Raw genomic sequence first — 12,972 nt, 5'->3', positions numbered from 1 at the left:
AATTATCTGTAAGATTAGCATCGCAAAGTTTATTTGCATAGCCTTAAACTATACACAATACTTTGGCCTTTCTGGAATTCGGATTGAGGTATTCAAATTCCTCAGACTTCCAGAAGGGGGATCCCAGTCAACATTAACATTTGAGATGTGGCTTTGCCATCTAGTGGGCATCTTTGAATATGTATTCATTCTAAAAAACACACGTAACAGACATGTCTGTAAACCCCCCTCCCCGCCAAGTTTCCACGATGTTATTTATCTTTCTTTCTCATCCTTAACATTTAAAGTTTAAGCAGAATTGCAGACACAGCCTTCCGGGCAAGTGTCTTGTGTCTCCGTTTATGTGTGTCAAGAGTAGAAGAAGGTTTTTGAGAGAGAGAGAGAGAGAGAGAGAGAGAGAGAGAGAGAGAGAGAGAGAGAGAGAGAGAGAGAGTGTGTGTGTGTGTGTGTGTGTGTGTGTGTTTGCACGTACAGTTGAGGTCATCTGAGTTCCATGGGAGCTCATTTGAACTTTCTGTACTTCTCTAAGTGTGCCTTTCATGGATCATTTGAGAATTACTGAGCCAGAACACCGAGAGACACATCACTGCCTTACAGGCACTGTGCCTGCCCCACAGCAGATACTCAGTAAACTTTCATTTCCTTCCTTTTTCACCCACGCCCACTCGCATAAAAGCTGTATCCCAAATGACGATTTTAATATGCATTTGCTGTGTGAGGCGTCACTATGGGAGGAGGCTTAGTTCTGAGAATGCAAAGATTAATAAGACCTAGCTTAGGACACATGATTGGAGCAGGAAACTGAAGTTTGCAAGAGATTCCAGCTGGATAGGTCTCAGAGGTTTAAAGCAGATTTTCTTGAATGTCAAGTTAGACTTCTCTTTGGGAGGACCATCACAACCCATGCCGGTTTTCCCCAACAAGGTGTTTGCTAGTGGTAAGGGAAGAGACTGATAGACTCTCATATGGTGTGAGATGTTGGAAGAGGGTCAGAGGGATTTTAAACGATTTTGCTCTGTTTTTTTTTTAAAGGACTCTCCCTTTGATGTTTCCGTGGCACGGCAGTGGAGATTTAAATTGCCTTTCTGTTATTTTTGGATGTGGCTTAGTGCTTCTTTGGAAAACAACATAGTGTAGAGACCGGCTGGGAAGTGGCAGAGGCTCGTCAGCAAAGCATAAATGTACAGACCATAAAACTTTAAAAATAGACGTATTATACTTTCCTCACGTGTCTTAAATCTGAAATTAAGCAACAGAATACATGATAAGGACAAACAAGGGTCGTTTATTTTAAAAGCAGTGCGTATGTTTGGCTAAAGAGTTCGGACAGTACAAAACAATATCAAACAGAGAAGGGGAAAAGTTTTCTCGTTCAGAGCCTGTTTTCAGGGCCTTGGGTGATTGGTGCTGTGATTGTAACGTCTGTGCTGACATCACAGCTTCCTGCTGGAACAACCTGAGTCAGTGACTGTTACCTCCCTGCTGTGAGTGATGAGACAAGCACAGGCTCTTTAATGCCTTTCCATTTCCTGTTCCTCTTGTGTATTTTCTTTTCCTTTTGAGTCACAATGTAACTCTGGCTGACCTGGAATTTACTATGTAGATCAGGCTGGTCTCAAACTCCTGCCTCATAAATGTTGGGATTAAAGGTGTGTGCCACCATGCCTCGCCACTTTAAATTATTGTTTGGTCATTATTAGTGGAGGCCTGGTTCATGCTCTGTTGTTACACAGAATACCTACATATGGAGAAAAGAGGTTTACTGCGTGCTTCTAGAAGGAGTGGGGAGTCCAAGGCCTGGAGTTCTGGGTCATTGAGGGTGGAATATTTTAACTCTGGCTATAACTGTGGATGAGCCCATTTCTTAGTACATATCCTAGCTGCATATCCTTAGAGGTTCTGTAATTCAGTTTATTAATATTTAGGATTTTTCCTCCTTAAGAACTGACCCATCATTTACTGGTATAATCTGATCTTCTTTATCCTGGTAATAGCCTTTGCTTTGAGGTATTTTGTTTTTTGCTTTGATTTTGAAAACAACAACAACAGCAGCAGCAACAATACCGTTCTTCCTTTTCCTTTGATTCCTTGTGTGTTTCTGTGTGTATATGGGTCTCTCTCTCCCTCCCTTCACCTCCCCATCCCCTGTTCTGGAGACTGAACTCAGGAACATGTATATGCCCAGCACATACTCTACTATTGATTTATAGTCCCAATTTCACTTTTAAAACTTTTTTCTTTTTGTTTGTTTGTCTTGGTTTTTTGTTGTTGTTGTTGTTGTTTTTTGTTTGTTTGTTTTTTGAGACAGGGTTTCTCTGTGTAGTCCTAGCTGTCCTGAAACTCACTCCATAGACCAGGTTGGCTTCAAACTCACAGAGATCCGCCTGCCTCTGCCTCCCAAGTTCTAGGATTAAAGATGCAAAAGATGCACGCCACCACGCCCAGCTTAAAAAGATTTAATTACATTTTGTTTTTTTTTGTATGTGGGCGGCGGCGGCGGTGGCATGTGTTGTGGGAAGGGGCATAGCATGTATGTAGAAGCCGTTGGACAACTTGCAGAAGTCACTTCTTTTCTTCTTCCTTGTGTCTTCCAGGGACTGAACTCAGATTTTCTGGCTTGGTGGCAAGCTCCTTTATATGCTGAGCCATCTTGCTGGCCCTTTTGTATTTCTTTCGACTAATTAATGCTTCATCTTCTCCCATCTTTTAAAATGCCTAACGTGTTGCTATACTAACTTTTTTGTTTGTTTGTTTGTTTTTGTTTTTTGAGACAGGGTCTCTCTGTGTAGCCTTGGCTGTCCTGGACTCACTTTGTAGACCAGGCTGGCCTCGAACTCACAGTGATCCACCTGCCTCTGCCTCCCAAGTGCTGGGACTAAAGGCGTGTGCCACCACGCCCGGCTCTTGCTATACTAACTTTATAGTCATCTTTAAAGCATGCTTTCAGTCAGTATATAGTAGATTATTTTATTTTATTTTAAATGATATGGTTATGTGTGTCTCTAGCGGGTATGTGCGTGTGTGAAAAAGATGCCCACAGAACAAGATTCCGGGTCCTCCGGAGGTGGAGTTACAGGAGGCTGGGAGCTGCCTGAGGTGGGGGCTGGGATTTGAATGCTGCCTGTGCAAGAGCATTATGTGCTCTTACCTGCCCAGCCACCTCTCCAGCTTGAAGCTTCTACTTATTGTTGGATCTAAGAATTTGTCTTCTCATTGGTGTGTGTGTGTGTGTGTGTGTGTGTGTGTGTGTTACCGTTCACATAAATGTAACTAATAATATGGTTCTAAGTAAAATGTAATTAGGAATATAGTCTATTATCTTCTGTCAGTTTTCTATTTGTCTCATCTGTCATTTGTTCCACCTTTTCTGTCCAGTTTTAAATTTTATTTTTATTCCTTTCCTTCCTCTAACTCCTCCCATGCCCTGCTTCCTTGTTCCCTTCCAAACTCCTGGCATCCTCCTCCCTAATTGTCATTATTACATATATAAAGTGTAACTGTATAGATATAATCTATGAGTCCTTCAGTGTTACATGTACATGATTTCAGGGCTGACCACAGGATAACCAATTGAGGGGTTCTTCCTTGAAGGAAGATTGTCCGCCTTTTTTTTTTAATAGAATCTGTATGAAGTGGGGTGCAGGCAGAGGTGTAAGTGTCTGTACTATATGCACAAATGTGCACAGAGGCCATAGAAAAACACAGAACATTTCCTTCTATCACTCTCTGCTTTATTCCTTTGAGGCAGGGTCTCTCTCTGTTTTTCAGCTGGGCTGGCAGCCAGCAAGCCCCAGGGGGAGCCTCTTGCCTCTGCCTCCCCATTGGGCTAGGTTTAAAATGAGACACTATGCTTGACTGCTTACATGTGCACTGAGATCTGAACTTAGGCCCTTCATAAGCTGGGCAGCAAGCACTCTTAGCCATTGAGCTATCTCTCTAGCCCCATAGAAAACTTTATGATTTTGCTTTTATCTGCTTTATTGCCATATTAGCTACAATCATTTATTTTTGAGGCAAGCAAGCAACACACACACACACACACACACACACACACACACACACACACATACACAAAACAACAACAAAACAAAACAGCTCAGTAACCTGGCATTCTACCTGGGTTGGGTTCTGCACCTCCCAAAACCTGTTTTTAATAATGCAATGGGCATCCCACCTCCTCTACCTGCAAGTAATATGCATATACAGCCCTTTCTGAATAAAGCACGCAGGAACCCTAGATCATGCCTACACGGGGCTACACATGCATTCCCTCTCTGAACTGTAGGCTAACTTTCTCTTTCTCCAGAACATTTTTTTTGTTGTTGTTAATTCTTTGGCAACTCCATACAATATATTTTGATTATATTTACCCTCTATGCCTCCCCCTAGATCAGTGGTTCTCAACCTGTGGCTTGCAACGTCTTTGGGGGTCGAATGACCCTTCCATAGGGGTCACCTAAGATCATTGGAATACACAGATATTTCCATTAACATCCGTAACAGTAACAAAACTACAGTTATGAAGTAGCAACAAAATAATTTATGGCTGGGGGTCAGCACAGCACGAGGGACTGGATTAGGAAGGCTGAGAAGCGCTGTTCTGGGGGCTAGCCACTGAAGCATCACCAACTGTGCATGTGCCCACACCCTTAAGTCAAACTGTCTTTCCGTCCCTTGGGAGCCATCAAGTGTTGCTATTTCCTTGGTTAGCGGTGAGCGCTCATGAGTCCCTCTGGTTCCATGCACGGTTAACTGGCTTGATCTCCCATCGGTTCTGGGTGGATCGCCACAGCTGCTTTAAGCTCATGAGTGCCGTGGTCCAATCATGTCCGGAAGATACTGTTTTGCTCTTGTCCTCCCAAACTTCCTGCTCTTGCGGTCTTTCTGAGTGGCCTCCGAGCCTGGGGAGTGAATTCATGATGCAGGGTCCCATCACTCTCTGCACTTTGAGTGTGAAAGCTAGTTTCTACTCAGATGCATTTTCGGCGTGTCTGGATACAAAGAATGAAAAGATAGATGGCTTGAGCTGGTTTGGGGTTCATTCACAATGAAACAAAACTGTGTCCTCGAGTGGACTTTTAGGGTGACTCTCTTAATTACCAACTTATCTTATACCTATGCATACCTGGGCATGCATATGATTAAAATCAGATGCGTTATGGGGAGGGGCACATGCCACAGAAAAATGATTACATAACCGAATCTATCAATTGGAAGGCAGAACCACTCTCTATATATATACACACTAGTAACTACAGTGTTTCTGAACTCCAGAAAAGGAAGCCCCAAACAATAATAGGGTCCCTTCGGAATCTTGGCTCATGTGGCCACCGCGCTCTTGCATTATCTTCTGACCTTGTTTATTACTTCACTTTAAATAACATTTCCTTGCTACATTTGCAAATCTGTGTGGGCTTTGATTTCAATTATTTGAATAAAAGCCCAAGAACTTGGAAGCCCTGCTCCTGACTCAATCACTGGTGGCAATTTTGTCACTCTGGTGGCCGCTCAGAAGCTTATATTATTACCTCTCATAATCTACCTTAAAATATTATACATGTATGGTGTAGGAATTGTGCCGTATATTATATAGCATGAGAGCCTTACAATATGGGCTAGAAGAAAAGATGGCTTAGCTGGTAAGAGCACTTGATGCTTCGGCAGAAGAATCAGGTTCAGTTTCCAGCATTCACCAGATGGCTCGCAACTGTCTGTAATTTCATCACCAGATTGGATGGATGCCCTCTCATGACCTCTACAGTCACCAGGAATGCATGTGGTACAAATACATACATGCAGGCAGGTCACCCATATACGTAAAATGATTAAAAAAAGAACCTTATAAGATTATCCTTCCGGGGCTGGAGTGATGGCTCAGCAGTTAAGAGCACTGGCTGCTCTTTCAGAGGACCAGCGTTTAATTCCCAGCACTCTCGTGGCAGCTCACAGCTGTCTGTAACACCAGTTCTTGGAGATCAGAACCCTCATGTGGACACACATTTAAACAAAGCACCAATGCATGTGAAATAAAACTAAATACATTTTTAAGAGAATATATTTCCATTTCTCCTCTTTGTCCTGTTATGGTTGTCTTCAGGCCTGCCTTTCATTTTTATAGGTCCTTAAAAACAAAACAAAACAAAACAAAAAAACCCTCTTCCACCTCTCTCTCTTTCTCAAAAGGGGCTTATACTACCAGAGCGGCCATGAATTCCCCATGCAGTTTTGGATTATTTTGAAGTCCAGATCCTCCTGTTTCACCTCCCTGGTTCTGATGTTGCAGGCACGTAACACATAAGTGGCTTACTATTGTTCTCCGAGACACAGGGTACGAAGCCGAAGCTTGCTTCAGACCCAGGTCAGTCCTACTGCTCCCAGGGTGGGGAATACAGACACGAGCCTCCACAAGCGGCATAACTCCTTGAATGTGTAGAATATACTGATGCCGTCTTAACACTCAGATGAGTGCTAATTCTAGGTCAGTGCGCGTTCCTGTTTGTGGCTGTTCTCCTGCCTCTTTGCATACTTGACCTATTTTGGATGTCAGACATCATGCATCTTATCTTTGGTTGGGATACTGAGTGTTTTTGCATTTCTGTACATGTTCTTGATTCATTCATTACAAATTGCTCCCTTTGGGTCTTGGCAGGCAGGTCTGGAAACATACTCAGGGGTAGGCTAATTTTCTACAAGGTAGGACATCTTCGGGGATGCTGCCCAGTGTCCTGTAGATCATCTGTTTTTCTACACTGGTAATGGAAACCAATACTATTTCAAGCCCGGTGCGAAGGACCAGAACTGTTTTCTCTAATCCTTAGTGTGTCTTGTGTTCTATTTTTTTTTCCCTCCCGTTCTTACTGCCCCTCCCGCAGATGACATGATCTACTCTGTCACAGCAAAATCCCACACTGGCTACCCATCTCTGTCTTAGTCTACTTCCCATTGCTGTGATAAAACATTGACCCAAAGCAACTTGTGGAGAACAGGGTTTATTTCAGCTTACCATTGTAATCCATCATACAGGCACGTAAAGGCAGAGGCCCAAGGCAGGGACTGAAGCATGGGCCATGGAGGACTGCCATTTACTGGCTTGCTCCTCATGGCTTCCTAGGCCTGCTTTCTTATAGAGCACAGGACAGCCTGCTTACATCTGGCACTGCTCTCTCTGTGCTGGATCCTCTTACATCAATCATGAATAAATAAAATACACTGCAGGCCAATCTGATAGGAGCATTTTCTCAGTTGACGATCTCTCTTCTCAAGTCTTTTGTCAAGCTAGCAAAACAAAAAAACAAACAAACAAACAAACAAAAAACTAACCAGGAGAGTGAACTCCTTTGGTGTGAATGAAGAAAGCTCAATTCATGGATCTCTAGGGTGCCGTAGTATAGGACAAGCCTGTAATCCCAGCACTTGGAGGCAGAGGCAGGAGGAGCTCTGTGAGTTCGAGACCAACCTGGTCTACAAAGTTAAGTCCAGGGCATCCAAGGCTACACAGAGAAACCACCCACCTACCTACCCACCACCACTATACCACAGCCTTTTCGCTTTAACATCTCTTCTTTTTGGGGTGGTGGTGGTGGTAATTCTGTGGGGTATTACATCAGCTGTTGTCATTCCAGGAGGTCCCCTGTGTGATTGCTCATTTGTTTTCTGTTGTTCTGATAAACTCCATGACCAGAACTAACCAGGGGAGGAAAGATGTTATTTACTCTTATGCACTATGGCCTATCACCTAGGAAAGCCAAGGCAGGAACCCAAGCTGAGACCAGGAAGCAACACTAATGTCTTGCTCACTTTATTTTCTTATACAGCTCAGGACCACCTGCCCTGGGGGTTATATCACCTAGTGTGTGGTGGCTCTCCCACACCAACCATTAATCAGGAAAATGAATCCACGGACACACCCACAGGCTGGTCTGACAGAGACAGTTCCTCAATTGAAGTTCCATCTTCCTGGATGACTCTAGTTTACGTCAAGTTAACAAAAACCTAAGTGGTATTAAAAAATAAGATCGTGAGCTGAAGGTGTGCCTGTGTGGACGAGCTGGGTGTGGTGATTGTAGAACGTAGTTTGGTGGTAGTTTGTCTCTGTAGTCCAGGCCTTGATTCCTGTCCTCAGCATTACATAAGCATTGTTGGCTCTGGTTCCTTAACAATTAGATTTTATTATGAATTTATTAAACAAGGGTATCTCCTTTACAACCTGGCTACTCTAAGCAAGAGGGAAAGGAGGCTCAAGAGAACAAGAATAAACCTTTCGGGTATCGGCTCCACGAGACGAATCCCTAGGCATCTCCAGGCCTGCACACAGATCCCCTTCCTGATAGTAGCAATCCACACCCTGGTGGTCCCATCCTGCAGTCTTCTCTTCCATCTCTCTGTCTGCCTTCTTTCAGTCAGGCTGCAATCCCTGGTCTCCTCTCCGGTTCCCTCCTCCCATGGATGGTCAATTTGCATACAATAGCCTGGCTGGGGTCCCTGGTCCTTTTGCTTAATTCTGGACCTAGGATGGCTCCTCTCAGTCCATCACAACGTTTGTCTCAGTGGGGGTATCCGTGTTATCTCAAAGGGGCAAAGCCCACCAAGATTGCTTCCACTTGGGGCCCAGTCACCTTCCTTCTTGGGGTGCAAAGCCCGCCAAGTCTGCTTTCACCTTGGGCCCAGTCATATTCCTTCCACAATACGTAAATACATAAATAAATTAAAATATTACTTACGTTAAATTATTTATACATTAATTTAATACAGAGAGTTTCCATTGCTTCTCCCTAGAGCACAGTAGTCTTGGGACCACACTGGTGCTCCTCAGAGGCCTCAGCCTGATGCAGGAGGCTCAGGCTACAGGTGCCATATTGCATATTGCAGTGAAGATGCAGGCATGAGGCATCAGAATAGCCCTAGACCTGGTTAAAGCTCAGTGCTTCCGGGCTGGTTCAGTTGGCTCCTTTTAGAGCAGTGCTTCTCAGCCTTCCCTAATGCTGTGGCCCTTTAATACAGCTCCTCATGTTGTGGTGACCCCCAGCCATAAAACTATCTCACTGTTATGTTACTGTTATGCTATGCTACTGTTACGAGTCGTAATGTAAATATCCATTGCAGGATATTTGATCCCATTGTGATCCCTGAGATTGTGAACTGTAAAAAACTGTCCTCTGTTTAACGTGGTTGAGCCCTAACACACACCTGTAATCTAAGAGCTTTCTGTACGCAGGATTTAATAAAATTAACCCTAGGTCAAGAGGTGGAGCAAGAAACCAGCTGACAGGGATTAATGAGTAAGAGGGACTTTGAATTGAGGGGTAGTTAAGACGGAGTACAGAAGTTAAAGGGGCTTTAGCTCTTGAGTGCTTCAGTTCCATGGCATTTGGCTTTCGGGGCTTTTGGGGCCTTGAGCTAGCAAGTCTTTGGCTTTGGTTTTTTTTGTTTGTTTGTTTTCCTTTTCATCCTATGCTGTCAGCAGAGCTAGTGAGCCTTTTAGCCTTTTCCATTGGGATGTGAGCTGAGTAGGAAGGTCAGCTGGGTGCTTTCTCTGCCTCTCTGAGCTAGTAAGTTTTTCACCCCAGCATCTGGCTCCTGAGTCTTTCTTGGTAAAATAGAGCGACTGGGATTTTTTTCTTTTAAAACAACAAATATCTGATATGCAACTCATGTAGGAGTCAAAACCCACAGTTAAGAGCCACAGTTTTAGAGCGAGATCTACGTTATGTTTTCATGTAACTTCTCCGAGACAGCTGGTAGCAGGTCTTTTATTTTCAATCGAATTTCATTTTCAAGCAAAAACATCATTTGGTCTTCAATTTGGTATAATGTGTGGCTGAGACTGGACTTTAGAGTTGCTTGGGGGTGTGCCCAACCCTTGGCCCAGGATGGTTAAGAATTCAGCCCAACACAAAACTGTGAACTAACTTAAAGTATTATGAAGGGTAAAGTGTTGTTTTCCCCAGTTTTATTTTTCCTTTTGTTACTCGATTTCACAGTTTTCAAGCGTGGAAATTGTAGGTGACAATGTCGCTTGGTAATGTCACACAAAATAAACACGTAACTGCGGACATCTGGATTATATGACGTGGCTGGAGGCCACTCTTCACTTAGTGTTGCCCAGAGAAGCGAAAAAGGCTGCACATTCCTGGGAGTCCTAAGCGTTATTTTCCTGCTCTGTAAAGCGGGGAGTTACGATCTCTTTTCCAGGTTCCGGTGACATCTCTGGGGATGGAATCTGAGAAGCGCCCAGGGCCTTGCTCGCTATACGCAGAAAGGTTTGTGATCCTCCTAAAAGGCTAATTTGTGCACCCCTTCTTTTCTTAAGCTCTGGCAGCCCGTGGTGGGGTTGGCCCAGCCGGCCCGTGGCATCAGGTCCTGGGAGAACCCGGCAGACCCGCCCCCGGCCCCCCCCCCACCTCCCCACCCTCCGATGGCGCGGCGCGCGAGGCGGAGCCCAGGGCTATAGAGCCGCCTCCCGGCGGCGCAGGCGGTCCACTAGGGAGATCCCGGGGGCTGCTCCTCATCACATCCCCTTCCCCGGGCGGCCTCTGGTTGGCCGCGTCCGGAGTGAGTACCGCGAGCCGGAGCTCCGCGGCTGCGCGCTCTGAGCCATCATCGCGGTGCTGCGAGCCGGGTGGGTCCACGCGATGAGGCCGGGCGGACGCGGAGCCTGCGCGGTCAGGCCTCGGTGCGGCGGTCTCGCCTCCCGATCCGCGGGCGCGCTGGGGGCCTGCAGAGGCTCACCTCGGCCGGGGTCCGGCTTCGGTGCGGGCGCCCCAGCGCCGAGGGCGGGGGAGATGGTGCGCGCAGAGGGGAGGTACAGCCGCCAGGAGGGCGCATCCGCCGCGTCCGGCTCTGGTGTTGCCAGGCGCCACTACCTGGAAAAGGGCCCATCTTTCTGCGTCCCGCTTAGACACGGTCTCACCTGGGGCAAACAGCTCAGCTGATGGGTACTTCCGCGCCTGTGAGGGACAGGCTGAGAGCTGAGCTTCCTCGGCAGTCACCTGGGATTTGAAGGACTTCAGACACACCTGCTAATCAGTATCTCTTGATGTTGTGGCTTCCCTTAGATAAGGGTGATTATCTCTTGGTTTGGGGTTCCAGTCTTGAAGGGTGTGGGGGATAAAGACCTAGGGAAGGCCTTTGGTGGGTGGGTGGGTGTTCACCAGGCCGGAGGCCAGCGCTTGCAAAGTGTTCCCAGGTGAAACACTTTCATGAGGAAGTGGGGGCTGGCCCGGGCTGATGAAAGAGCAAAAAGAAGGTGGTAATTTGAGATGAAAAAAGGCCTTTCAGTCTCATTTTAAAACAATTAGTTTCTGTGTCTCTGTCTCGGTCTCTCTCTCTCTACACCGCCCCCCGCCCCTCTGGTTCAAGTTGAGAAGGTGAAATTCAAGATAGTGTGTGGACCCCCTGTCCCAGCACCCTGCCAGAGAGTGCTGGAATGTGTCTCCTGTGTCTCCAGGGAAGGGAGCAATGCTTTGTTGGTTGGTTTTCTTTTTTTTCTGTTTTTAAAGTTCATTTTAAAGAACGGATTGTGGACACTGAAAACTGCACGATATAGCACAAAAGTTTGTGTGCCTGACTGCGGTTGAGAGAAATGTACGGCTTTTGATTGGGTTAAAAACATCTCAAAAAGAATTGCCGACCACGCAGAACTGTTTGAGGAAGAATAGGGACAGAACTGCGACTCTGTTATTACATTTTAGGAGCCACTTGATGTAAGTAGTTAGTACCTTCTCTAAGCTGAGCTAGTGATAGTGTGCGCCTTGGGAACCAACTCCCAAACTGGCTCTTTGGAAACCTTTAATCCACATTGGGAACATTTAAAGCAAGTCAGTTTAGAACTCATAAATGCAGCCCAGACTGTCCTGGAACTTGGGGGCGGGCAGTCCTCCTACTTCAGTCTCCTTAGTGTTTGTTTATAACCATGAACCACTGGTGACTCCTGGCTATTCTAGTCCTTTTTTTTTTTTTTTTAAATAATCAGTGAACAATAAAAAGTGCCAGAATTATCCAGGTTCCTGTTTAAAGTATAAAATTCATGCACACCCCACTCCCCCAAGACCATTGAGACAAAACCTTTGGGTGTGGACCCGGGAATAGGTATTTTAAGAAGAGTACATGGGGTTACAGTTCTCTGGCTAGCACTTAAATTCATTGGCAGCGTGTGTGTGTGTGTGTGTGTGTGTAGACAGGGGCATGTAGGGCATCTTTAAAACAGGCCCTCTTAAAATTTACGTGTTCAAGTTGCCAGCAACTTTATGTCACTAAATGTTACTGTTCCCTGTCTATAATAATATCATTTAGAAATTTTACTATTATTATTATTCCAGAAAGCAACAGCATTGTTTCTGGTAATGAGCCACCCCAACCCTGAATTAGAAACACAACTTTCTTAAATTGGTCTCAGTGACTAATTTTGCTATTTTGTACAGGTAGAAGTCATGTATATACGTACACATATATTGCATACTTGGGATTGTGTTTTATATACATTTTTGTGTCGTTTGTTATCCACTTGGCAATGGTGAGCTGTTCCTCTCTAGTTAGAGTCTTTTAAACACCCAGTTTTGGGAGGTGCATGCTTATGTGCACATGTGCGCAAGGAGGCCGGAGGACAACCACTGTGCAATGGGATTAAAAGCCAGTGTCATGCCTGACTCTCTTGGGTCAGGTTCTAGCATAGTAAGCGCTCTCTCTCTCCTTCTTTCCCTCCCTCCCTCCCTCCCTCCCTCCCTCCCTCCCTCCCTTTCTCTCTCTCATCCCTTATACACTTTTTAATAAAAGCATATGTTCTAGGATATACTATATCAGTTAAATCAGATTATGGTTATTAACATTTGAGTTCATGTCAGGGCTTTGTTATTTTAGCAATGTCAGTGTCAATACCACAGTTTCCTCTGATTATAAACTGCCCCGGACCGTCTCAGTCGGGATAGGTCCTTGGGAACAGGAGTTCTGGAAGTGTTGGTGGGCAAGGATTCGGCG

General features: G+C 45.4%; 1 protein-coding gene across 4 annotated transcripts in view; it reads left to right on the top strand.

Annotated features, from left to right (window-relative positions):
* Positions 1-9,943: 9,943 nt before the first annotated feature.
* The window catches only part of B4GALT4 (beta-1,4-galactosyltransferase 4), a 28,484-nt gene continuing 25,455 nt past the window's right edge, over positions 9,944-12,972 (top strand). For 2 of the 4 annotated variants that reach the window (XM_084801094.1, XM_084801093.1), the window contains exon 1: positions 10,438-10,618. The gene's annotated coding sequence lies outside the window, so the exon portion shown is untranslated. Of the gene's footprint in view, positions 10,260-10,437; positions 10,619-10,657; positions 11,061-12,972 lie in introns of those variants that run through there. The other 2 variants (XM_084801096.1, XM_084801095.1) reach the window with 2 other exon arrangements.

The sequence above is a fragment of the Acomys minous genome (genome assembly GCF_964271855.1).
Source record: "Acomys minous genome assembly, chromosome: 11".
Lineage (NCBI taxonomy): Eukaryota > Metazoa > Chordata > Mammalia > Rodentia > Muridae > Acomys > Acomys minous.
The sequence above is the reverse complement of the archived record's forward strand: the minus strand, read 5'-3'. Positions and strand labels throughout refer to the sequence as shown.